The sequence below is a fragment of the Protopterus annectens genome, chromosome 4.part1 (genome assembly GCF_019279795.1).
Source record: "Protopterus annectens isolate FY-2018-M chromosome 4.part1, PAN1.0, whole genome shotgun sequence".
Taxonomy (NCBI): domain Eukaryota; kingdom Metazoa; phylum Chordata; order Ceratodontiformes; family Protopteridae; genus Protopterus; species Protopterus annectens.
In genome coordinates this window covers 264,163,759-264,190,564 of record NC_056734.1, presented here as the reverse complement: position 1 = coordinate 264,190,564, position 26,806 = coordinate 264,163,759, and the positions used below count along the sequence as shown (strand labels likewise).

General features: G+C 40.4%; 1 protein-coding gene and 1 long non-coding RNA gene across 5 annotated transcripts in view; one reads left to right on the top strand and one right to left on the bottom strand.

Annotated features, from left to right (window-relative positions):
* Window positions 1–26,806, top strand: part of KCNMB2 (potassium calcium-activated channel subfamily M regulatory beta subunit 2) — a 1,871,591-nt gene that overhangs the window by 1,799,754 nt on the left and 45,031 nt on the right. The gene's annotated exons all lie outside the window — the stretch shown is intronic.
* On the bottom strand, window positions 5,528–14,575 carry LOC122800833. Its single transcript, XR_006364648.1, has 3 exons — window positions 14,425–14,575; window positions 11,536–11,537; window positions 5,528–5,898 (listed from the first exon to the last, which is right to left on the bottom strand). It is a non-coding gene; the product is annotated as an uncharacterized LOC122800833 (long non-coding RNA).

Genomic DNA, 26,806 nt, shown 5'->3' with positions numbered 1-26,806 from the left:
TCAAGCTCATAGTAGAATCCTGAAATACTGTTTTCTTTTCTGCAATTGATATCTGTAGTACTACCAAATAATCTCTGGTTATTGTTCTAGCAGTCCTTCATATGCAGTACTCAGAGTATCTACTATGTGCTATTTCCTTACTTTCTGTATATCTCACATAGCAGTGCTATCATGTCCAGAATAGATAAGCAGTAATCATTCAGCTTTCTATTTAGTGTCAAACAGACCCAGAACTGTTAGAATTGCTTTCTAACAAGATGTTGCAAGTGGCACTATTATCAAGTTTAGACTCCACTTTCTGCCTGTTAACTTCTATCAGTCAACACTGCTGCTCTAAAATCATTTTCAAATTTCACAGCATTAGAACCTTTCACTTGAGCAGCATCAGCAAACTATGTTCATATTTTTGTTTTGCACTTTCTGCAAATTTGATTAAGAGCTGGAAAGTGCATTTCCTTTCATGCATATCACAGCATATGCATTATACTTTAATTTCAATTTAAGTTATGAAATGACCATATTAAAACTCCAAATTTATTAATTACATGCGTATATAGTGTTTCTTTATCAGCCCCTGCACTTTGCATTATGCTGCCTCATGTTCTTTAGGAGGGCTGCTGCCATCTTGCCCTCCCTACTCAAACCATCACCTAAGCAATGGACAATAACTGCATGCTGCCCCATGTCTTTCAGAGGTTCAGCTGTGCTCCTTACACAGTCTGCTAAAATAACAAAATGTTGTGTCTTTTGGCTTTTCCCGGTGAGGGGTCACCACAGCGGAACTCCGGTCCGCTAATGATTGACAGCAGATTTTTACGTGCTGAGTTGCCAGCTCTGATGCACAGCCTTCAATGAAGGTACATCCATTCATGCATGTTTCCACACAGAAGACGCTTTAGCTGAGAATCGAACAGGACAACATCTTACTGTGTGGCGACAACGCTAATGCAGCACGACCACCGCAGTTTAACAAAATAGCAATGGCAAAAAACTGTAGTCTGTGGCTGTCCAATAACTGGTAAATGGCCAACAATCACTTGAACCTGTGGGTATTATAAACAACAAATGAGATTTATTGTAAATTACAGAACTGTACCTATTACACCAACATTCACAGCCAATTAATGCAGTTAGTTTTGGACTCCATAAATAACTTGGTTCAGCCCACAGCTAAGATTTCCAAATTAGCACCTTCACAGTAATGAAAGTAAATTAATCAGACCCAAAGTCATTATTTATTTATTTATTTATTTGCAGTTGGTTTACCAGGATAGTCCATTGGGCCAAAAGAACCCGTTTTCAATGGAGTCCTGGGGAGAAAAGCTCCAATACAGACAAAATTAGGTGCATACAAAAACTACAAAAATTACAAAAAAGATTGTACAGCGTAAAACATAAAACATTTAAGCTCACAATTCAAAAGCATTCAAATCAATACAGTATGATGAGGATAAATGAGAGGTAAGAAAATAGAAAGAGTAATGTGCTATACATTTAGAGGAGTTATTCAAGCAGACATCAAATAACCTTACAGAGTACATATACTGATGGAACATTAGGTTTGTTAGGTAGAGATACGTATCAAAAGTGTAAAGGATGATGAGATATAATAAATTTATGAGGGGAGGGAGCAAGAGCAATCCCATTGGGACCTCAGGTATGTATGGAGAGAGTTTTTGAATGTGTACCGGTTAGAGGTGGTACGAATGGATGGTGGGAGTGAGTCCCAGAGGCGGGCAAGGTTGAAGGATAGTAAGTGTTTACCTGGGGGATGAGATGGTTTATGGACTTCTAATAGGTTTTGATTGTTAGACCTTAATACTCTATTTGGTAGGTGCATTTTGAAGGCAGAGGACAGGGAGGGACAAAGAGAAGGACTAAGAATGAGCTTGTGAGCGAAAGTCAGCTGTATATAAGTGAGATGATTAGGTAGTTCGAGCCAGTTTAGGGTTTGGAGAGAGGAACAGTGGTGGGTGGAGGACCTGTGTCCATTTGCGAATTTGGCGATTTTATTATAGCAGGAGGAAAGCTGTTTTTTTAGAGAGGACTGAAGATTGGTCAGTAGTGGGGCCCCATAGAGAAGGGAGGGGATGAGAAAAGAGGAAGCGAGTGTGATTTTGGAGGAGCTTGTAAGGTACTGATTCTGACGGTAGAGAATACCTAGTTTTTGATGAGTTTTTTTAATATTTAGTTGTAGATGGGAGTTGTAGCTAAGCCTGTTATCAATTTGTACACCTAGTAGCTTAGTTTCAGTCACTAGTTCAAGGGGTAAGTTATTTAGGCTGGTAATTGAGAAAGAGTTTATATTGAAGGAAGTGGATTTGGAGGGGGTAAATACCATAAGTTTTGTTTTGGAGGCATTGAGTGCCAAGTGATTTATTTTCATCCACTGTTCGGTAATTGAAAAAGCTTCCTGGGTAAGTGTTTGGAGCTGAGAGGAGGAGGTGGCAGAGCAGATAATGGTAGAATCATCTGCATATTGGATGATGTTTACAAAAGGAATTGATTTGTGGAAATCGTTTATAAATATGTTAAAGAGGAGGGGGCCAAGAATAGATCCTTGAGGAACTCCAGTGGGGGTACTAAGGAAAGGGGAAGTGGCCTTTTTCCATATTACAGCTTGGTTTCTATTTGATAGATAGCTAGAGAACCAATTTATGGAAGAAGGAGAGAGGTTAAGTTTTGACAGTTTGGTTAAGAGCAGATTGTGTGAGATAGTGTCGAAGGCCTTGGAGAGGTCAAGTAGTAGGGTAGAGACAATGTGGCCGGAATCACGTGCTGTGTTAACAGTCTCAAGGAAGGATAAGAGGGCTGTCATAGTGCTGTGGTTTGGCCTGAATCCATGCTGTGTAGGAGTTATAAGGTTGCTGTCTAAGAGATGTGGCAAGAGTTGAAGGTGGACACACTTTTCCAGAAGTTTAGAAATAGGGGACAGGATAGCAATAGGCCGAAAGTTGTTGATGCTACAATTGTTGCCTCCTTTGTGTAGAGGGATGATGAATGCTTGCTTCCACAGTTGGGGCACAGTGCATTCATGAATAGAGCGGTTTATAAGAATGCTGATGGGATAAGCAATAGCATCTGCAGCTCTGCTTAGGAAGTAGGAGGGAATGGTGTCAGGGGCATTAGTGCAAGGCTTCAGTTTCTGAAGAAGTTTCTTTATAGTGGAAGTGGGTGTAGGTTTTAATGAGAATAGAGAGGAATGTGGAGAGAGAGAGTTTGAGGGGGGTGAGAATGATGAAGCAGTTGGAGTAGTGGATAAGGTGGAAGATAGGCAGTGTGAGGTGGAATTGGGGATAGGGTTGTGGGTGGGAGAGGGAGGGGGTGTATTAGATAGTGAGGTGGGGCATGTGAAGGAGGAGGTGAGTTTGCTAATGGAGTCGATGAAAAAGAAGTTAAACTGCGTAGCTAGATCTAAGTCGGGACTGTTTGGGTCAAGGGTTGGGGTGTGAGGTTTGCTGGGGTTAAGGAGGGTGGATATCCCCTTCCAAAATCTTTGAGGGTTGGTTTTATTATTGTTTTGGAGTGTGAAGAAGTATTTTTGTCTATCTGAGGTTATTAGCTTTTTTACTTTATTTCGAAGGGTTTTGAATGCAATGTGATGTTCTGGGGTCTTAGTTCTCAGATAGAGTCCCCAGGCTTTGTCTCTAAGGCGCATAGTTGATAGTGTGGTTTTGGTTAGCCAGGGGGCTGAATTTGTTTTGATTCTTTTTGTTCTTAGAGGGGCATGGGAATCAAGTATTCTTAAGAAAGTGGAGTTAAAGTGAGCAACTGCTTCTTCTAATGGAAGTGTCTTTAGATTGTTCCAATTAATTGCTTTCAAGGAATCTACAAAGATTGACGGGTTGAAACTTTTGTCATTATGAGTAGTAATGTAGTTGTGGGAACGGTATGAGATACAGGGGAGTCGATGAGTAAAAGTAGGCAGATGATCACTAAGAGGGTCAGGAAGAGTACCGCTATCAGAAAAATAGTGGGGATGTGATACTAGAATCCAGTCAAGGATGGTGCCACAGGAGGGGTCTTTTGATGGGTGTGTTATGGTATTGATTAGTTGGGTAAAGTTATATAGGTTGATGTTAAGAGGATTTGTTAGGGACTGGATGGAGGCCCAGTTAATATTTACATCTCCTAAGAGTATGGTTTCATTGCTAATATTGTCAGAGAGCCAAGAGAGGGTATTTTCAAGTGTGGAAATATTGTCCCCTGGGGGAATGTAGATAGATGCAAGGCATATGTGTTTGTGCTTATTAACTTATAGGAGAGTGAGGAGTACTTCTGCGTTGTTAAATGTAGGAGTGGGTTTGTCGTAGGGGGTAACTAGCAAGGAAGAGGAATATAGGAGGGCTACACCGCCACCTTTCCTTTGGGTCCTATCTTTTCTAATGATAGAGTAGTTGGGTGGAGTAATTTCAGAATCTTTTATAGAGGGCTTTAACCATGTTTCTGAAATAGATAGTATGTCAGGTTTATTATGCATAAGCCATGCATGGAGGGTTGGGACTTTATTCATTATGCTTTGGGAGTTTAGAGAGGTAAAGTATATAGGCTTGTGTGAGGAGGAAAAGGAGGAGGGGCCAGGGTTGGGATGTATATCACCAGATAAAAGACTGGAAATGAGGTGAAAGATTGGGTTCAAAAGATGATTGAGTAGAGTAAAACAATGATTTGGGTCAGTTGTAATGATTATGGGGTGTTTGGTTGCTATGGGGAGAGAGTTTCTCTGAGAGGAGAAAACTTTGAATAAGAAGGTGAGGAGCTGTGTTATTGGGTAAAGATGGGGAGAGATAGGAGAGTGCAAGTGTGAGAGAGGGGAGTTCAAATGGTTGGTTGTATGAAAACATTGTGTATGGTATGAAGTATGGGGTTGGGTGAGGTAATAAAGGTATGATAGTTTAAGAGATAGTAAAAGAAGGATACAAATGGATGAAGGATTTAAAGGCATGTTGATAAGGCTGCTTTGTGTTAAGTGTTATAGATGTCTTATATATGTTGTAAGGTAATTGTGCAGGGGGATGGAGAAAAAGCTTTGTAAGGATGGGTAGGATAGGGAGTAGTAAGTGTGGAGCTGGAGGGAGAGGTAGTTGAGTGGAGGAGTGTTTAGAATGAGTAGAATGTAAGTATTAGCTGAGGGAGTGGTTACAAATTGGATAATAGGCTGTAGGGGTGTGTCTAAGATGTAGAGGGCTGATTGGTGGAGGGAGGAAGTGGGTGTGGAAACTGGAGGGATATAGGTAGAGGTACTGGGGCGGGTGGGATTTGGGGGCAGGGTAGGGGAGCAGAGTGAGCCCGAAGGGCGAACGGAGCGGGAAGAAACCAGGAGAGGATCGAGAGTCAATCAGTAGAGCATAGGATACAGGAGAGTAAGTTGTAGCTGGGTAAGTAAGGTTTTTATAATTAAATAGGTGAAGTGGGCAAGAGTATGAATGAGAAAGTGAGGGTAGCAATTAATAGAAGAGAAAAGCAAGAAATGAGTGAAGAAAAAGAAACAAAAGTAAAGTAAAGTAGGGGGACGCCCTCTAGTGGCCAAATGCAGAAGTGCACTTGAGCAACTAGGAAGGTCTTAGGACTAGATAGGTGGAATATGGAGAAGCAGGGACAGAACTCAGATAAAGATGGGAAAGGGAATGGAAGGTGTTTAGGCTGCTAGCTGTCCTGGCAGGGAGATAGCTTACAATGTTAACAAGCAGGAGTTACAATGGTAGGAGCCCAAGAGACAACAGATGTACATACTTTCGCAGTGTCCTCTGGGAGACACTCTTCCAAGTTCCAAAATAGGGAAAGGATGCAGCAGAGCAGTATGTCTCTTAGTTAAAATATATATGGAGTAGGTGGCCTTTGTTGAATGTATGTGTCCACCCAGGCGAGGTCCCAAGAGAAAATATAGGGCAAAAAAAACTGGAGATAAGAGGGAGAGATGAGAAGGGTTAGTAACAATGTAATAGTAACAACACCTTAATATCTAAATACGTAGTAGACAGAAAGAAGAAGCTAAAAATCACAGTACAGTCAGTAAAGCAAACAGTAATAGAATAACAAGGTCCATAGCTTTCAATTAAATGAATAAAACATATCTAAAACTCAACAGGTATGCCTTGCAAACGAGTGAGCAACTGGCATTAAAATAGATATTTAAACTAAATAAATGACCATGTAAAACAAGGAGCAGTTTCATCAGGAAATATACAAAATTCAGGAGACTCAAGAACTATTCAAGAGTCCTGCAGCAGTTAGAGCATAATTATGCAGTTTTAAACAAATATTTCTGTAGTTTGTTAGAAAGTATTGTAATTATTTAATTTACATAAACCTATCAATAAAACAAGAGCACTATAGCACTATAAAATGTACTTGTGGGGATTCAAGAATCAATGTTTCTGCAGTATGTAAAATGCTGTTATGAGTATTTAACAATTAAACTAGTCACTAGTATTATATACAAGCGTGAAATATCATTAAGCAGTCCCAGAAACTAATGTAATTGCCGTTTGTGGGATAATGTAATAATCCTAGGGCGCTTACATCTGCGACCAACCAGGCGTTTAAGAGGTAATACAAACACGTGGAGCAGGCGTGTTGCACCAGCGCTAGTTAGTAGCAAAACATGTTATACATGGGTAAAACAATGTCGGAAAGTAGCCTCAGCAGTACTGTGAAGCATTACACAAATAACGTACCCAGAAGCAGATCGTGGTCATTTAAATAAGGGAAACCCTATTAGGAACAAAACACCATATTCTGTGCGGTAGAATCCTCGCACAGTGTGCATATAAGTAGAAGGACAATGTCACGCTACGTTCAGTAGCGGTTTAAAGGGAATATAAGTAAAAGGACAATGTCGCGCTACATTCAGTAGCGGTTACAAGGGACAGGAGCAACACAACCTAACCCCAAAAAGCTTTGCAATGCCCAAAAACAGTAACTTATACAGTACAACCAATGCGCTACATTCGATAACACTTTCATAGGTTCATAGGTTCATAGGTTCATACTAGGCTATCTGCCCGAGGGCATTTATAAGCCTAGCCCATTGTTTTGTGGCTTACGCCACCCCTTTAGTATGGGGAACTATACCCATTATTTTGCTGTGCCTCTGTCGAGCAGTGACACTGAGGTAATTCCTGGGGTATATCTGCGATCTCCCATCCATTGGTCAAGATTTCTCTTGAACAAGGCCAGCGAGGTGCTCTGCCTCACATGTACCGGGATTTTGTTCCACAGCATAGGGAGTCTTTGGGTGATGAATCTATCCCTCCAGCACGTCCTATTAATAGCCGTGTCGAGGTTTAAGTCTCCTGCCCTTGTGGCTCTGATGGATCTAGATTTTTGAGGTGAAGCATATTCATCAAATCTGGGTTTGACATGGCCTTGTATGTTAGGCAAAGGTCACCTCTGAGCAAGCGGTGGCGACTGAATAGAGCTGGAGTTCTTTCAGTCGGGCAGCATAGGACAGATTTTGAGACCCTTTATCCTTTTGGTGAGGAACTTTGTGGCCTCTCCAGCTGCTGCAAGTGTCGGGTCAGATACATTCCGAATGGGGCATTGTACTCAATCATTGGTCTGATGAGTGATGAGTAAAGGGAGACTATGACCTCCCTTGATCTAGATGAGAATCCCTTCATGATAAGGTGGGCAATGTAGAAGGACTTCCTAACTACTTTAGCTACATGGGTGTCGAATGACAGACTACTATCAACCTGGGTCCCCAGGTCCCTGATAACTTCTTCTGTGCTCAGTGGATTGCCACCTATTTGGTAGCTAGGGTAACCTTGTTTTTCCCAAAGGGTATGACTATGCATTTTTGGCATTTAACTTTAGGCCATGGCTCTGGCACCAGTTATCCGTTTCTGTGAGACCCTTCTGAAGGATATCTGTGTCAGATGTGTTTTCTACTATGGCCCAGTTTGCAGTCATCTGCAAACTTTGTCAGCCATAACCCTCCTGTGTTTGCTTGTACTTCGGAAAAGTAGATGCCAAACAAGAGTGGGCCCAGGACTGAGCCCTGTGGGACACCACTTGTGACAGGCTTTGAGTCTGACATGGCGCCAGCAACTCTGACCCTGTGGGTTCTGTCACTCAGCCAGTTTGCAACCCATCTTGTGATGTATGGGTTAACATTTAAGCTGATGAGTTTTTCAATGATACCCGAGTGGGGTATTGTATCGAAGGCCTTATCGAGGTAGGCTGTATGGACTGCCTTTCCCTCATGAATGGCTTTGGTGACTGTTTCGAAAAAGTCAACCAAGTTTAAAAGGCATGATCTGCCTTTGACAAAGCCAAACTGGGTTGGATCCAAAGTCTGCAAATTCCCTATGTCTTTAATTATGAGGTCCATTATGATCCTCTCCATGGCTTTGCAGATAAGGCTTGTCAAGCTAATGGGCCGGTAATTTCCAGGGTCTGTGGAGGCACCGCCTTTGTGAAGTGGGACCACAGTTGCAGTGCGCCACTCCCTGGGTACGTATCCAGAGGTAAGACTTTGATTAAACTGCTGTCCTAGCTGTGGGTTTAATTCCTCATTGAGTTCGTGGAGCACACAGCCGGGGACACCATCGGGTCCCATGGATGCTGTGTTTTTTGCTTTGGAGAGAGCAGTTCTCACTTGGCCGCTGGAGATGTTTGCGGGGCTCCACTCATTTGGTATAGATATCTCTCCTTTTGCAGGAATGGGGAGGAGAAGTTTGCACTGAACCTGTCAGCCAGTATGTTGGCAATGTCTGTAGGATCAGTAATCTTCACATCATTTTGAACTAGTTCTGAGCATATCTGGGAGTTTCCTCCTAGGTTTCTAACATAGCTAAAGAAGGCCTTATGATTGTCTTTTGAGTCTTTAGCTATTTTTCTCTCGAAATTTGCTTTGGATGATTTTATGAGAGCTCTTATTTTTTTACTTATAGTGATCAAGGGTGTCTTACCTTTTAAGGATTTTGCTCTATCTTGTAGTAGCTTCCTCCTTTTGTTGTAGAGTTTTTTTATGGCTGGGGTCCACCAGACTGGACACTTGCCTTTGGTCCAAAGAGTCTTTGTTTTGCTTGGGATTGCCTTATCCATGCAGTCCTGCAGGTGCTGGTAGAAGGCGTTTGTAAGTGATTCAGCGGCTTGAGTATTGTTTTCCGCCGGCTCGGGGGCCTGAAAGGAGACCACACTAGTCTTTAGAAGTGTGAAGTCGGCTTTTGAGAAGTTCTTTACTGTGGTCTTTTTTATTTCAGGTGGGGGTGGGATGAGGACCTCCAGCGAGATTAGTTTGTGATCTGATCTCACCAGTGAGGGGTATACTTCCGGTGTTGAACATTGTGCTCCCATGTTCGTGATGATGAGATCAAGTATGTTATCTCCTCTTGTGGGGATGGTGTCTAGTTGTTCCATGGCATTTGAGTTTATGAATTCCAGGAACTTTTGGGCTAGGGTGTTTGGGCTTGAGTAGTGTTCCCAGTCTATATTAGGGTAATTGAAGTCACCTAGTATGATGGTGTTTGGTGATACATTTATCCCCTCTAGTGTTTTCAGGAAGGCCATGTGAGTTTCCTGAGTTTGTGAGGGTGGCATGTAACATGCTACAATTTGCAGAGCAGTCTTGCCTATGGTTAATTGCACCTGGATGGTCTCCGATGCATCGTGCGTTGCCACCAGACTTGAGGTGTGGGTGTCCTTGATGAATATGGATACCCCCCCTCCTTTCTTGGTATTGTCCAGATTTTGGGGCCGGAACGCATGATATGAGGTAAAACCTGATAGCGCTGGGGTGCTCTCAGGAGCCTTGAACCAGGTTTCTGTCACAGCACAGACATCGATGTTCTCCATACTGAGAAGGGCCTCGAGTGCGTGCATTTTGAGATTTAGACTTCTGGCATTGAGCAGCATTACCCTTAGTTTTTTCCTTTTTGTGTTCTAGGGTGGTAGGTTTAGAATTTGAGCCTTGCCTAAAAAGGCACTATGGGGTGGCAAGAGCCTTTGCCAATATCCGGAATCCCAGGGTGACAGGTGCAAGCCGTCCCTTGCGAAGCAGCGTGGCTTGTCCAGCATGTCATCCCAGGCAGACAGATACTGGATCCCCTTTGAATGACACCAGTGTTTAAGCCAATTGTTAAAGCTGATCATCTTATCTCTGTATTGTGGCATCATTCTTGGTGAAGGTAGGATACTGCTCAAGGTCAGGGTCATACCTGCCTGGGCTACAAAATCAGAGAGCTCCTCAATGTCTCTTTTCATGTAGTCCAAGGAGTGCGTCTCAGGTCATTTACACCAGCGTGGACAATGACTGAGTCATATTTGTACCTGCTGTTGAGAGACCTGAGTGCTTGCGTTATGTGGCGGATTCTAGCGCCCGACAGGCAGCTTACTGTGACCTTCTCCTTACTCAGTCTGGTGAGCGGGACATCAGTGTGTCTGACTATGGAGTCACCAATGACTAGTGTGTCTGGCATTGTGTTTGGCCTTAAGGGCTGTGACTGTTTGACACTCTGACTGTCAGGTCTATGTGTTGCGGTGTTGTGTTCTGAGGTGGTGGTTGTTTGGGTGTCTGCTTTGGTGGCCTCTGCTGTTTTGGTAGATTTTTGATCAGAGCCTCGAGTATGTCTTTGTGTGTTTATGTGTATGATTTGAGGTTGTAATGGTACTATGTGAGACTGGGTCTATAGTGTGTGTGGTAACCTTCTCCTCCTGACTGGTCTTACCAGTCCTATGTTGAGAGAGCTCAGCCTCCAGTTTGGCCGTATAGTTGCATCTCGCATGTATTTGTGTTTTGTGGGAGGAGGAAAGGGTTGTCTGTGTACATGAGGCAATTGAAACATTGCCTCAATATTCCCAGGTTCACCAGCTGAGCAGGAGAGGACACTAGCAACTGATCCCTCGACATGCTAGAAGGGTAGACGAAAACTTTAAAAAAGATTCGGGGGCGTGGGTGACCGAGAAATGGGGGTTGCCTTTTGGGGTACTATCTATGACAAGAGTGCCGTATCAAGGTAATAAGTACTGTAGGAGCAAGTGCTAGGTTTAATAGATAGAGAATAGTCTACTTGGAGTCAAGTAGAGTTGATCTTTTAGTTATAGGATACGCTGATTTGATCAGTAGTATAGTTCGAGGAAGGTAGTTTTAAGGGAAAATTTGAAGAGTGGACTTTAGGTAGCCGAATAGTTTAAACCTGCTTAACCGGCACTGCCCTAGTGTGCAACAGTGGCAGCTCAGCGCTAAATCGCTCTAAATCGCTAACGCGCGTTTACCGCGTTTTATACCAGGGGGCTGGAAAAAGCTAGAAACTGGCCCAAAACGACCAATAAACTACTAGTTACTGGCTGAAACCTCACAAAACTGGACAAAGGCAGCTCAATGCTTCCCACTCCCACTGGTAAGCAAGGTAGCTTCCCTTCCCCAAATAAGGCAAGGAAACAGTACACAGGAACTACAACCAAAGCCCAGGAATCAGCAACTCTGAAACTGGACTAAACTAGTAAAGCAGGAAAGCAAGGTAGCTTCCCTTCCCCAAATAAGGCAAGGAAACAGTACACAGGAACTACAACCAAAGCCCAGGAATCAACAACTCTGAAACTGGACTAAACTAGTAAAGCAGGAAAAACAAGAGATATTTTTTTCTTTTTTTCCTTTTTTTTCACAAAACAGGCAGAAACAGGTACAGCAAACACTTATAAATGCTATGAATCAGCTACTACAGCTTACACAGAAGAATTTGCTACAAATACAGTCAAATAGTAACAAACAAGGATTCCAAGTGCAATATTAAGTTAAATGCAGTAAAAACAGCTTCAGTGTAACAGAAAGGCAGGCGAAATACAGTTGCTAGGTATTCAGATGTGGAAAGCAACAAAAATATACTTAGTATCAAGAAAAGTCGCTTATTCAGCTCTCTGCAGCCTGGATTACTCTGCTGGCCCACGTGGAGTCTGTGCTGAGTAGGTACAAGCTGAAAGTTTTATACCAGGGGGCTGGAAAAAGCTAGAAACTGGCCCAAAACGACCAATAAACTACTAGTTACTGGCTGAAACCTCACAAAACTGGACAAAAGGCAGCTCAATGCTTCCCACTCCCACTGGTAAGCAAGGTAGCTTCCTTCCCCAAATAAGGCAAGGAAACAGTACACAGGAACTACAACCAAAGCCCAGGAATCAGCAACTCTGAAACTGGACTAAACTAGTAAAGCAGGAAAGCAAGGTAGCTTCCCTTCCCCCAAATAAGGCAAAGAAACAGTACACAGGAACTACAACCAAAGCCCAGGAATCAGCAACTCTGAAACTGGACTAAACTAGTAAAGCAGGAAAAACAAGAGATATTTTTTCTTTTTATCTTTTTTTTCACAAAACAGGCAGAAACAGGTACAGCAAACACTTATAAATGCTATGAATCAGCTACTACAGCTTACACAGAAGAATTAGCTACAAATACAGTCAAATAGTAACAAACAAGGATTCCAAGTGCAATATTAAGTTAAATGCAGTAAAAACAGCTTCAATGTAACAGAAAGGCAGGCGAAATACAGTTGCTAGGTATTCAGATGTGGAAAGCAACAAAAATATACTTAGTATCAAGAAAAGTCGCTTATTCAGCTCTCTGCAGCCTGGATTACTCTGCTGGCCCACGTGGAGTCTGTGCTGAGTAGGTACAAGCTGAAAGTTTTATACCAGGGGCTGGAAAAAGCTAGAAACTGGCCCAAAACGACCAATAAACTACTAGTTACTGGCTGAAACCTCACAAAACTGGACAAAGGCAGCTCAATGCTTCCCACTCCCACTGGTAAGCAAGGTAGCTTCCCTTCCCCAAATAAGGCAAGGAAACAGTACACAGGAACTACAACCAAAGCCCAGGAATCAGCAACTCTGAAACTGGACTAAACTAGTAAAGCAGGAAAGCAAGGTAGCTTCCCTTCCCCCAAATAAGGCAAGGAAACAGTACACAGGAACTACAACCAAAGCCCAGGAATCAGCAACTCTGAAACTGGACTAAACTAGTAAAGCAGGAAAAACAAGAGATATTTTTTTCTTTTTTTCTTTTTTTTCACAAAACAGGCAGAAACAGGTACAGCAAACACTTATAAATGCTATGAATCAGCTACTACAGCTTACACAGAAGAGTTTGCTACAAATACAGTCAAATAGTAACAAACAAGGATTCCAAGTGCAATATTAAGTTAAATGCAGTAAAAACAGCTTCAATGTAACAGAAAGGCAGGCGAAATACAGTTGCTAGGTATTCAGACAGGAGCAACACAACCTAGCCCCAAAAAGCTTTGCGATGCACAAAAACAGTAACTTATGCAGTACAACCAATACGCATAGAGCATTAACCAACTAAACAGTGGATCTACAATCAGAACACGCCATAGGAATAGAAGTACCGTTCGGTACATTTAAATCAGTAGTCAGAGCAGTATTGCAAGCTAAGCAATGGATAGGTAAAATGCACTCTTAACACAGCAAACCAGCTATGCAATAGATAGGTTAAATGCACTCTCAACACATTGCACGACAGCGTACAAATACAAATACTGTCATAATTTATCTATAACGAGCCTTTAGCATATACATGGAGGGAAAAGCCCTGAAATCGACAATATAAGCTGAACAGGAAAGCACTTACAATAGGAGCGTACTCCCAGTCAGGCACTGTAGCAGCCATGGTAAGGAGTTTGAAAATGGCGCCCTGAGGGGAGGGGGAGTATTTATCACTTCCAGGTGGAAGTAGAGGGAGGGGAGGAGGAACAGGGAATACGAGCTACGTGGGACAGACAGGGAGGTCTATAACTCAATTATATGGGAGGGAAGGGACATACAAAGGATCGGGCAGTCTGGGGGAGGGAAGGGAAGGAGAATGAAATAGTAGTAAGGTAAGAAGGTGTAGGATGGAGATAATGTGCACGGTATATCTCCCTAGATGGAGCTGGAAAGGCAGTAAGAGATAGAGGAGGGAAGAAAGTATGCAGTATATTTAGAAGGAAAGTAGGCAGATCTAGAGATGGAAGGCAAGGTACAGTGGGAGACAGGGGAGTAAAAAGAAACCAGGAGAGGATCGAGAGTCAATCAGTAGAGCATAGGATACAGGAGAGTAAGTTGTAGCTGGGTAAGTAAGGTTTTTATAATTAAATAGGTGAAGTGGGCAAGAGTATGAATGAGAAAGTGAGGGTAGCAATTAATAGAAGAGAAAAGCAAGAAATGAGTGAAGAAAAAGAAACAAAAGTAAAGTAAAGTAGGGGGGACGCCCTCTGGTGGCCAAATGCAGAAGTGCACTTGAGCAACTAGGAAGGTCTTAGGACTAGATAGGTGGAATATGGAGAAGCAGGGACAGAACTCAGATAAAGATGGGAAAGGGAATGGAAGGTGTTTAGGCTGCTAGCTGTCCTGGCAGGGAGATAGCTTACAATGTTAACAAGCTGGAGTTACAATGGTAGGAGCCCAAGAGACAACAGATGTACATACTTTCGCAGTGTCCTCTGGGAGACACTCTTCCAAGTTCCAAAATAGGGAAAGGATGCAGCAGAGCAGTATGTCTCTTAGTTAAAATATATATGGAGTAGGTGGCCTTTGTTGAATGTATGTGTCCACCCAGGCGAGGTCCCAAGAGAAAATATAGGGCAAAAAAAACTGGAGATAAGAGGGAGAGATGAGAAGGGTTAGTAACAATGTAATAGTAACAACACCTTAATATCTAAATACGTAGTAGACAGAAAGAAGAAGCTAAAAATCACAGTAGTCAGTAAAGCAAACAGTAATAGAATAACAAGGTCCATAGCTTTCAATTAAATGAATAAAACATATCTAAAACTCAACAGGTATGCCTTGCAAACGAGTGAGCAACTGGCATTAAAATAGATATTTAAACTAAATAAATGACCATGTAAAACAAGGAGCAGTTTCATCAGGAAATATACAAAATTCAGGAGACTCAAGAACTATTCAAGAGTCCTGCAGCAGTTAGAGCATAATTATGCAGTTTTAAACAAATATTTCTGTAGTTTGTTAGAAAGTATTGTAATTATTTAATTTACATAAACCTATCAATAAAACAAGAGCACTATAGCACTATAAAATGTACTTGTGGGGATTCAAGAATCAATGTTTCTGCAGTATGTAAAATGCTGTTATGAGTATTTAACAATTAAACTAGTCACTAGTATTATATACAAGCGTGAAATATCATTAAGCAGTCCCAGAAACTAATGTAATTGCCGTTTGTGGGATAATGTAATAATCCTAGGGCGCTTACATCTGCGACCAACCAGGCGTTTAAGAGGTAATACAAACAAGTGGAGCTGGCGTGTTGCACCAGCGCTAGTTAGTAGCAAAACATGTTATACATGGGTAAAACAATGTCGGAAAGTAGCCTCAGCAGTACCGTGAAGCATTACACAAATAATGTACCCAGAAGCAGATCGTGGTCATTTAAATAAGGGAAACCCTATTAGGAACAAAACACCATATTCTGTGCGGTAGAATCCTCGCACAGTGTGCATATAAGTAGAAGGACAATGTCGCGCTACGTTCAGTAGCGGTTTAAAGGGAATATAAGTAAAAGGACAATGTCGCGCTACATTCAGTAGCAGTTACAAGGGACAGGAGCAACACAACCTAACCCCAAAAAGCTTTGCAATGCCCAAAAACAGTAACTTATGCAGTACAACCAATGCGCTACATTCGATAACACTTTCAAGGGACAGGAGCAACACAACCTAGCCCCAAAAAGCTTTGCGATGCACAAAAACAGTAACTTATGCAGTACAACCAATACGCATAGAGCATTAACCAACTAAACAGTGGATCTACAATCAGAACACGCCATAGGAATAGAAGTACCATTCGGTACGTTTAAAACAGTAGTCAGAGCAGTATTGCAAGCTAAGCAATGGATAGGTAAAATGCACTCTTAACACAGCAAACCAGCTATGCAATAGATAGGTTAAATGCACTCTCAACACATTGCACAACAGCGTACAAATACAAATACTGTCATAATTTATCTATAACGAGCCTTTAGCATATACATGGAGGGAAAAGCCCTGAAATCAACAATATAAGCTGAACAGGAAAGCACTTACAATAGGAGCATACTCCCAGTCAGGCACTGTAGCAGCCATGGCAAGGAGTTTGAAAATGGCGCCCTGAGGGGAGGGGGAGTATTTATCACTTCCAGGCGGAAGTAGAGGGAGGGGTGGAGGAACAGGGAATACGAGCTATGTGGGACAGACAGGGAGGTCTATAACTCAATTATGTGGGAGGGAAGGGACATACAAAGGATCGGGCAGTCTGGGGGAGGGAAGGGAAGGAGAATGAAATAGTAGTAAGGTAAGAAGGTGTAGGATGGAGATAACGTGCACGGTATATCTCCCTAGATGGAGCTGGAAAGGCAGTAAGAGATAGAGGAGGGAAGAAAGTATGCAGTATATTTAGAAGGAAAGTAGGCAGATCTAGAGATGGAAGGCAAGGTACAGTGGGAGACAGGGGAGTAAAAAGAAACCAGGAGAGGATCGAGAGTCAATCAGTAGAGCATAGGATACAGGAGAGTAAGTTGTAGCTGGGTAAGTAAGGTTTTTATAATTAAATAGGTGAAGTGGGCAAGAGTATGAATGAGAAAGTGAGGGTAGCAATTAATAGAAGAGAAAAGCAAGAAATGAGTGAAGAAAAAGAAACAAAAGTAAAGTAGGGGGGCCGCCCTCTAGTGGCCAAATGCAGAAGTGCATTTGAGCAACTAGGAAGGTCTTAGGACTAGATAGGTGGAACATGGAGAAGCAGGGACAGAACTCAGATAAAGATGGGAAAGGGAATGGAAGGTGTTTAGGCTGCTAGCTGTCCTGGCAGGGAGATAGCTTACAATATTAACAAGCAGGAGTTACAATGGTAGGAGCCCAAGAGACAACAGATGTACATACTTTCGCAGTGTCCTCTGGGAGACACTCTTCCAAGTTCCAAAATAGGGAAAGGATGCAGCAGAGCAGTATGTCTCTTAGTTAAAATATATATGGAATAGGTGGCCTTTGTTGAATGTATGTGTCCACCCAGGCGAGGTCCCAAGAGAAAATATAGGGCAAAAAAAAAATAGGAGCGTACTCCCAGTCAGGCACTGTAGCAGCCATGGCAAGGAGCCGTGGCATTAGTAGTTCTAAAAATTTGTGGAGGCACAGAATTGTTGTACTCCTACAGTTACTTGCTTCCTAAGCAATGTGTATAATCCAAATGGTGAGGATTTAAACTTCTTTCCTTTATTTTTACTGACATCTCTCCATTTACTTTGAAAAAAATCACTGATTATAAAAGAAACTGATAACTGGCAACGCTGGCTCATTTTCTGACCAGTGAGCACATACCTCAGAGTGATATGTTGATAGTGAAGATGTGTTAAGCAGTGCAATGCTTATTTGATAACACGGTAAATGTTTGGAGACTGGTTCACCCACATGAGCCTGATTAAACTTTTCAAGTTTCATCGTCCTGCTCTTGCAATAGGCAAAATTATTTTCTTATCACTGCTTGATCAGTGAAGTTTAATCTAACACATTCATCCTGATTTTGAGCTTTGATTCATAACTAGTGTTCATTCTATTAATTTCATCCCCTGCTGGCAATCAATTTATTTATTTATCTCTGTTGATCAGGAACGTCTGATTGGGAAAAGCTCATTTTCAAGGGAACCCTGGGAAGAGCTGTCCAAATCATGAAGTGTTTTTTATGGACAGCCCTCCAACCAGATGTTGCTGTCCTCTTGCAAAGATGGTTAAATTTTAAATACTTAGAAATACAGAGGTGGTGGACATCCTAAAAAATAAATAAAATAAAAAAAAAAAACAGGATTGGCAGTTTTTTTGCTCAGCCTTTTGCATTGCATGCAGAGTTTGTCCGGACCTATACTGGTTAAACCTGACAGCAAAATCAAAATCCAGCAGGAGGATGTAAAAACATATCTTTGAATTCCACCACAGTTCTAAATGTAATAATGAAGTAATATTCCGTTAATACAGCTGTATACAGACAAACTGGCTTGGGAGATTAGGGCTGAAGTGTCCCTCTGTGCTGAAACACTTAGCAGGTGAGAGTCTTTCTGTTAAACTGGCAACTCACTTTTGGCAAAGTGGGCATGGATAGACAGAGTGGTTCATCATTTTTTATGTGACAACAAACACATCTCTAACCCTAAAGTCATTGATTTCCTTTCTACAGAGTTTTATGCAGCTCTATATAAGGTGAATGAATCCCAGTCAGACACTTATTAGGACAAAAAGGTTCAACGGGTTCTTACAGTGACTATCTGAACGGATGCATTAATATTACATTCAAATATGCCCTTACTGCCTACTTTGTGGAAGAGAAAGGATGCACACATTCTGACTGATGCTATCAGGTAAAGCTGAAGGATCACATGATTTGTCCATATAGAAATATGCAAAGGTACATAACACACACATACACACACACACACACACACACATATATATATATATATATATATATATATATGTATATATATATATATATATATATATATATATATATATATATATATATATGTGTGTGCTTCTTTCATCCCTTGTACTTTTCTTAGTAGCACTGTTTCATCAGATTGCCTTGACTAGCCCATTGTTACAGTTTATCAAATGTCCTTGGCAATAGTCCTTTCCAGCTGTGAGAATGATCCTAACAAGGTAGGAAACTATTATTTCATATCATTAATCAATACAAAGGCTAAAGTGGATGCAAAAATCAGTACTAACAGAATTCAATGTTTCCACCCATTGCTCGCCATATGGTATCATGCTGATTTTGCTAAGGTGTCTTCAAGCTTGAACCAAATTAAAACTCTCATGATTGATTACTCAGGGCACTCAGAGGCATTCTATCCTATCAACAAGAGTACTTGAGTATTTTCAGAAGTCTTTTGCTTTGTTCCTCTAGTGCTGCATGTGGGAAACACTTACTGCTTTTGGCTTTCTCCAGGTTTATAGGGGCATCTGTGTCCTATACAGCTAATTACCTGTTTGCAATTGTAATAGTAATGATAAAACAGTTACCTGCCCTATTTCTATAGGCACTAGACCAGGCTGCCAATAGTCACATACTTTCTTCCTAATAGTCATTAAACTTTCAGACCAATGTAGCCTTCAAAACCTAGTTAACCAAGGCTAATGCCATCTTTTTGAAATGGTTAAACATTAATATTTGTAGAAAATTGTCTTATTTTATCTTCTTATCCAAAGAGAGGCTAACAGATCTTGACTAGGGTACTGGACAGCTTTGTGCATGGCATAAGCATCCCCTGTGAATATCTTGGTGTTCTTCTATTCTTTTCTGTGCAAACTTTGCAATAAATAAATTTACACCTTTTGTAGAATAGACTTTTTGCAGTTACTTCTAGTTGGAAAAGAGTTACATCTCTCAAAACTAGGCACTATAAACATCCTCAAAAATGCTCTTGTATGTTTTCATATATTCCTTCCTACATAGTGCTTTCATTTTGTGCAAAACTCAGTTAATGTCATACTTTATTTGGGATGGGAAGAGAAGAAAAGTCACGACAGGAATGTTTCACACTCATCCAGATTTACATGACCTCAACTTCCTATAATAAGAAAATATGCTGCACCTTTAAGAAGTACTTTCAAATAGACCCCTCTTCTCCTGCACATCTGGTTTAGGCTTGAATCAGGTATTCTTGATAGCCGCTCTTTCTGTTTGGTACTATTCAGCCCCCCCACCCCCACCCGATATCTCTTCGAAAATCTTCTGCTATTAAAAGACTTAAAAGCATAACAAGCGCCAATATTCCTGTTTAAAATCATCCTAAGCTGTTTATCAGCCTTGACAATCTGTATTGGCCAAGCTGAGAATTGACAGATTTCCATAATTTAGCACAAGTATTGCCTTTTAATCCATGTCCTATAGTAATATCAAAAATCCACAGTATATAATGGCAACAAGACAACCAGGCACTTCGTCTTCTTTTCTCAGCATAAATTTTTATTCAGATAAAGACAATGGTAAGCACTTTCACTAAGTAGCTTCTTCAGACCAATACAGAACATAAATGAATTACATCATTTAAATATCTGAAGAAGCTACTTAGTGAAAGCGCTTACCATTGTCTTTATCTGAATAAAAATTTATACTGAGAAAAGAAGATGAAGTGCCTTGTTGTCTCGTTGCCATTATGTACTGTTGATTATTTGTTGTACTGATTGGCAATGGAACATTCATCCTTTGGAGTACTATTTATTTGGCTCCTATAGTAATATGTTTATTTTATTTCTTTTGAGAACATTTTTAATTTTCTACTGAATCAATTCTGGAATTATTTGCAGTTATAAAATAAAATGTGTATCTACACATGGCGTTATAGAGTCTTTGGATTTTCCACTAATGAAGTGTTTCAGCAACAGGGACTGCAAATCACTGTCCTTGTCAACAACCTTAACATCCACAAACTTACAAGGCTTTAGAAGTGAAGCACAGTCAATGTTACATCCATTATTCTCTTAGCATTGCTATAAAATGTGAGAAGGTGGCAGTCCTAACTGAGTAGACAGTATTTTTCATATGTTGGTTATAGCAGCTAATCAGGCAGGATGGGAGGGCACAGCCAGTAGCAGTTCACTCATACTGAGAAGAGGACGGGAAGCAACTGTGGTTCACAACTAGAGGGACACTTAGCATGAGCACTAGCTGCTACATAACAAGAGGGACACTTAGCGGGAGCACTGTGGTTCACAACAAGAGGGATAGTTACCGGGAGCACTAACTGTTACACAACAAGAGGGACACTTAGCGAGAGCACTGTTGCTCAAAACAAGAGGGATATTTAGCGGAAGCACTAGCTGTTACACAACAAGAGGGGCACTTAGCGAGAGCACTGTGGCTGAAAACAAAAGGGGCACTTATCTGTAGCACTAGCTGTTACACAATAAGAGTGACACTTAGCAGGACCACTAGGGACATTTAGTGGAAGCAATAGCTGTTACACAAAAAAGAGGGACACTTACCAGGAGCACTGTGGCACACAACAAGAGTGACACTTAGCAGGAGCACTAACTGTTACACAACAAGAGGGACACTGAGCGGGAGCACTGTGGCTCACAACAAGAAGGACACTTACCGGGAGCATTAACTGTTACAAGGTGAAGTCCAAGCCATCCACAACGTAACAGTGCATTAATCATTTGGAAGCTAAGGACTATATAGTATGTGAAAACATGCCTCCCCTATAGTAATCAATCATTGGTTTGAAGGAGCTTTTGAGTGTGGGTTGCTCCAATGGGGAGAGGGTAAGTTGTACCCCCTGTACAAACAAGCTGATCAACTTCCTACCAACTGATTCTCAACAGACAATGAAGGGTTGATTAGGGTTCCTGGGTAGGAACAAATGGGCCGTATATCTCTCGTCTCACTCTGGAATGCCTGGACATTCTCCTCTCAGTAGAACAAATTGGCTGAAAGGGTAACAGTAGAGGAATCAACAGGCAAGGTGTTAGGGGGAAGAAGAAGACAGATGCAAACAGTGGAGAACTGCATGCATTGCAGTTTAAAAAGGAACAGTATTTTATGCATATATATATATATATATATATATATATATATATATATATATATATATATATATATATATATATATATATATATATATATATATATGTATATATATATGTATATATATATATATATATATATATATATATATAGGACTACCTGACATTGCCAACAGTCCAGAATGCCGACAACCATATGGTTGACACCATATGATCGACATTCGGAATGCCGACAATGCGGTACCGGCATCTACTATAGTGCGGAATGGAAAGATTTCCATTCCTACACTGTAGTGCAATCTCAGAATTGATATATTAAAGTTATGGGGGGGGGAATGGAAGGCGGAGCCCCCCCATGGGGGTGCAGGGGGGCATAGCCCCCCTGCTAGCAATTGAAAGGAAATTTTATTTTCCTTTTTCATGGTCTACTTATAATGTCGAGATTTCGGATGTCGGTCATATGGTTTCGGCCATATGATTGTCGGCAATCTGAAATTTTGGCATTGTGAAGTAGATTCATATATATATATATATATGTATATATATATATACATATATATATATATATATATACATATATATATATATATATATATATATATATATATATATATATATATAAATACAGTTTCACTTCTAAAAGTTGAAATTTCAAAACATCGAAACTCTGAATAACGAAGACCAAAGGACTGAAGTTTTTAAATCTCAAACCTTTTCAGTGGAGATCACCGTACAGTGCAGAATGCAAACTTTACCATTCTTTTCACTGTGGTGCAGTCTCGGAGTTGGGTTTTTTTTTTTTTTGGTTCGAGATTTCGAAACTTTGATAATTAGGTCTTTGCTATTCAGAGGTTCGATGTTTTGAAATTTTGACATTTAGAAGTGAAACTATACAAACACACACACACACACACACACACACACACATATATATATATATATATATATATATATATATATATATATAAAATACTGAGTGTAAAAGGAGCTGTGCCTTACTGAACCCTAACCATTTAATTATTACCACTGCAAAATCAGAAAAACTCAAGGAAGGTTGAATGTCACCTTTTTATGTGTATGGTGTAGCACAAAACTAAATGCTATCTAGAAGCAGGTACAAACAGAAAAAAATGTGGTTTTGTAACAACAAGTGTAAAGAAGGTATTCATTTTTTGATGTTGTTGTAAATGTTATTTAACAGCAGCTGACCAGGGAGAATGGAGGAGCATAACCCATAGCAGCTCACTCATCCTGGTGGGATTTGCTCTCTCTTGATTCAGGAAAGCAGAATGACCTGGAAATTTCCTTTGCAGATATGCAGGTTACAAGACAGGCCTGATATGAAAGGCAGAGGAGCGATATGATTTTCATTCATGACCTGTTACTTACAGTTTCATTCATAAAGTTCAGTTCTTCTTCATCTGATGACGCAGTCAAACCTCTAAGGTAAAACTGTTGTGAAAAATGGTCAGGTTTTGTCCTGTAGGTGTAATCCCTGTTTTCACATAAATTCATTGTTTTTTTTTTTAATTTTTGCATAAAGTTAATGTGATGTTGAATTCTATTCCACTTAACATGGAATATTCTAATTTGTGGTGACACATTTCTCCTGGTGACTGATGCAGGTGTGTGGAAAGTATTTTCAGAAACCAGTTATGGAAATGGAAAGATCAAAAGGAGGATAACATCTTCTCTTTTCTCTGACAATAATGGGTTGGAAGGAAACTTTAGTTTTGGAAAAGAATGTGACTTTAAGAACTGATGAATAACTTATGGATACATGTGGAATTAAGGAATGTAAAATTCCCAGTTAGTGGAAGACATCTAGGTATAAGAGTAAAAGGCAGCTGTGTTCTTAACTATTAGGAAGATACATAATAGCAGATTTTGTTAAGACTACAAGCCAGTAACCAATGGAAGAGCACTTAAAAGAGTTAGTAAGCGAAGGTGTTTTGTAGTTTCAGTAATAAAGAGCCTACAGACGTGAATGCTATCCTCAGATGTAGCAGAATTGTGGAATTATTAAGGTGACTTTAGAATGAGAAGGTTAGCAAGCTGCCAAGACATAGACTGAGATATTTAAAATAGGAACATTAACAGACAAAATAGAGAGATACAGAAAAAGCTTATATAAATCTTTCAGCATCTGCAAAGGATAGAGAATATCCTTTCCCTGTAATAATCAGGAGTTTTATGGGGTTGCCAAGCCAAACCTTTTTGATGTCAGATTATAATGTATGTTTATCTGTATTGATCGCATCACTGGAATGAAATAAAACTGTCTCATACAGTGAACATGTTTGACTAAGATGGGAAAGTACAGATGGTCTTTCATTACCAGATATAAAAACTAAGAGAAGCTCTAAGAAAGCACTTTGAGGCACTTTGATGAGAAGCAAACCAAAATTACGGAAAACAAAGGACAATTCAGTTTGTGCTATTCTGCCTAAAATATACTCACTCACCAGAGCAAGAAGCTAAAACTAAAAACTATGATTTCTAGTTGATTGAGAATGAATATATATGCCTCCTTAGCCCCACCTTAAGTTTTCCACTGCATTGAGGGCTCTGGGAAAATGAAATGCATAACTACAATGCTGTCTGCACACATTGTAAATTTATTACAGGCAATGTACTTCTATATTAATATCTTTTTGTAGCTGCTCATCTCCTTGTCTTGTTATTCCATAGTATCATCATCATCATCATCATCAACAACACCCCCCTTCCCATTTTTTATATGAGGTCAGGATGTCATGTTAACTGTCACCATCTCTCTTGACTCAGTGCCACACTCCTGCCTTCTACACTCATGCCTGACTGTCACAGATTTTCTCATACACAGTCCATCCACCTCTTTGCTGGATGACCTCATTCCTCTTGCATTTTTTCTGTCTGTCCCAAATCTTCTTCAACAGATTGTCTTTTGTGTTTCCATACATGTGCCGAAAACATTGTAATGTGTTCTCTTATGATCTTTTCTGCAATTAGAGGCACTTTGGTTTCTGCTGTTATGTCCTCATTTCTTTGTCCCACAGTGTGCATCCTGCCACCTGTCTCAAGCACTTAATTTCTATCACCTCTATCTTCCTCAACTGCTCTGCCTTTACTGCCCAGGTTTCTGTACCATACAGTATTACTGATTGTATGACTGTTTTGTACACCTTACTTACACCTTATTTATTAACTTCCTTATTTCCACGGTGGTGCAGCGGTAGCATTGTTGTCTCACAACAATAGGTTCTCCCGTTCGATTCTTGGCTTGGGTTGGGAGTGCCTTCTGTGTGGAGTCTGCATGTCCTCCCCGTGGTCAAGTGGGCATTTGAAAGACATGCATTGAATGGGCATGCCTTCGTTGAAGGTTGGGCATTGGGCTGGCAACTCGATACCATAAAAACCAACTGCCAATCATTAGCGAACTGGAGTTCCGCTGTGGCGACCCCTAACCGGGAAAAGCCGAAAGGCAAACAAACAACTTATTAACTTCCTTGTCATTCTTCTGTCATAGACTAAACTTGACACTCTATGCCAGTTGGCTGCAGCCCCTCTGATTCTAACTTTGACCTCTGTAGTCAGACTTCCCTTCTTCTCTACCAACCCTCCCAGATAACTGTATCTGCTAACATGTTCCACTATCTTCCCTTCTATCTCAGTTCTCAGCTTCTTCTGATTTCCCACATTTGCTGCTATTACAACTGTCTTATCTGCACTTAGTTTCATCCCATGTGCCTTCAGTTTTGCATTCCATTTCTGTATCCTTTACTGAAGTTATTGTTCAGAGTCTGCTTGTAATGCCACATCATCTGCCTACAGCAACTTTGTTGATTTGTCTCTTCCAAGTTGTTTGCTAATTTAATCCATCACCAGTATGAACAGCAGTGGGCTTAGAGCTAAATCCTGATGCCATCTGTGAGACCGAACACTGTTCATGCTTGAGTCATTGAATCTTTGTATGTAGTCTGCACTTATTCTACCAATGCTTCTGGGACTTTGAACCACTGCAGGTCTGCACAAATCAGCTTTCTTTGGACCTTGTCATATGCTTTCTCCGAGTATAGGAATGTCCAGTTAGACTCTTTTCTCATATCTACCTTCTTCTCAACTATCTGTCAAACTGCAAACATAGGGCCAGTTGTACTGCATCCTGATCAGAATCTGAACTGCTCATCTCCCATCCATATACACGTATTAAAATATTACACTTTGGAAGCAGAACTATCTCATAAATTACATAGGCATAGTCATTATCATATGAAAAATTAATATCTTCAATTTACAAACAAGGATGACACCCTATATTTGGAGGGACCTAATTTATCAGCACATAATTCTATTACTAAATCATGTATAGTTCTGAATATTCTGAACAGCTGGATTGATAATTTATAGCCTGCATAATATAGTTCTTATAGTTTGTTGTCATACTTTTGTAAAAACTTAGACAAGTACAATCCAAAAGATGCAAAGGCTTATATGGTGCAAGGGAAAATGAAGACAACAATGTTTGCTTCAGAATAAAACAAAATTAAAGTTCCATGACATTTTGACAGTTACACTGCAGAAGACGGTTTATTGATTTCGGCATTTCAAAAAATATATAAAAATAGTCTATTATATTTCATCTTTTTGATATGGTCAGGGATATGCCTTTAGATGATGCATTTCAGGTGACTGTGTTAATGCTGCATGCTTTGTGGAGTATAACTTCCTGAGATTGAAGTGGTAATAACCTTGCCATATGAACGTGTGTTTTGATTATAGAATATTTGAAGTGTAGCACAAAAACTCATGCCTCATTCTGAACTGTTGACTGCATTCCCTACGGTTTTCATGAAGTACTTCTCGTATTTTCTAATGTAAGGCAGAATCCATATAATCAGGACCCATGACAGATTTTCTGATGTAGGTGGTTAAAATATCTTTCATTAAATGATTCATCGAATGTCTTTGTGGAAGCACCATCATTTGTATTTCCCAGATGCAATGTTCTAATGGCTGTTTTTTAAACAGTACTGAGACCATATTAATGGTTGTAATTAATAGAACCTGCAACTCAGTTATATGCCAGAGAGTTATTTTTATATGTGAGGCCTGTAATATGCGTGAGCATACTGATAACTAATTGCTGTGGACAAGGCATTGCAATATAAAACTTTAGTCTCTAACAGCATCTGGTGGCTTCTAGCGCAGGCAGAATTCAGGGCTTATTATCTTATCCACAGAACTTTCTTTGAATGAGTTAGTGATATGGTTAACAGTGCAGTGCAATTATAAAGCTGAAATTAAAAATCAAA